Source organism: Chrysochloris asiatica, unplaced genomic scaffold (genome assembly GCF_000296735.1).
Source record: "Chrysochloris asiatica unplaced genomic scaffold, ChrAsi1.0 scaffold00125, whole genome shotgun sequence".
Taxonomy (NCBI): Eukaryota; Metazoa; Chordata; class Mammalia; order Afrosoricida; family Chrysochloridae; genus Chrysochloris; species Chrysochloris asiatica.
In genome coordinates, this window is record NW_006408643.1 from 7,568,344 (window position 1) to 7,569,499 (window position 1,156).

Below are 1,156 nucleotides of genomic sequence, written 5' to 3' on the forward strand. Positions count from 1 at the left end.
TAAAAGAGATTGTCTGATGATTTCCACATTCTGTTGAGTCACCTCTCTTTGGGATGGGCACGAATATGGATGTCTCTCTCTCTATCTCTCTCTCTCTATATATATATATATATATATATATACACTCACTCTTCACTTGTAACTAACACATGACTCAACGTTGCGCATTTATGACAAGAACCAAAAATCTACAATCCTACGATTTTGCACATTAATGCTGTACACCCAGCAGTAATGAACACCAAGGTGCCGGGTTAGAGCAATGTTATGACTAAGTGGTGGGGTTAGGTTATGCATCTGCTTGACTGAGCCATGATCCTCAATGGTTTGGCAGTTATGCAGTGATGTCATTTGGCAGTTATGCAATGACGTCATTCGGCAGTTATATAGTGATGTCATTTGGCAGTTATGCAGTGATGTAATCATCCACCATTTTGTGGTCTGATGTGTTCACCCTCCATTTTCATATAATGCTGATTTTCATGTAACTATCTGGTTTTTGGAATCCAGCCATGTTGGTAAATGAGTGGGTATAGTTTGAGCTATGGGTAGGTCGCCTGGCCTGTCTGCCATCAGTTTCCAACATATTTCCCCACCCTCAGCCAGCTGCAAACCCACCCCAAGCCCTCACTCTGTAGGGATAAGTTTTGTCTTCTCTGCCTTCCCTATCAGACCTAGAGGTCCATGGGGGTCTCTCGCAAGCATACAAGGCCCAACATACAGCAGGCACTCAATAAATGTCTTTTATAAATGTGTGAATTTGGATCCTTCTGCCTGTTTAGTTCCTGGGAGTCCTTTCCTACCTCTGCAGCCCACCTGCCCTATCTGCAGCTATGCTGACTGGGCCCCCAAGAACAAAGAGCCTTCCTCAGAAAACAGCACCCCCAAGGTGTTAAACACACAAACATACAGCCTGGTGACAGACCTCACCTAACTTGTGGAGGGGTGGGGGGTAGGGGTGGGTGAGGAAGGGAAGTTATCAGTGTCAATAACAACAGCTCAAACAGAGGTCACACACACATCCACACACCTCACACACCTCCACACACCTCCACACACCTCACACACCTCCACACACCTCACACACCTCACACACCTCCACACACCTCCACACACCTCCACACACCTCACACACCTCACACACCTCCACACACCT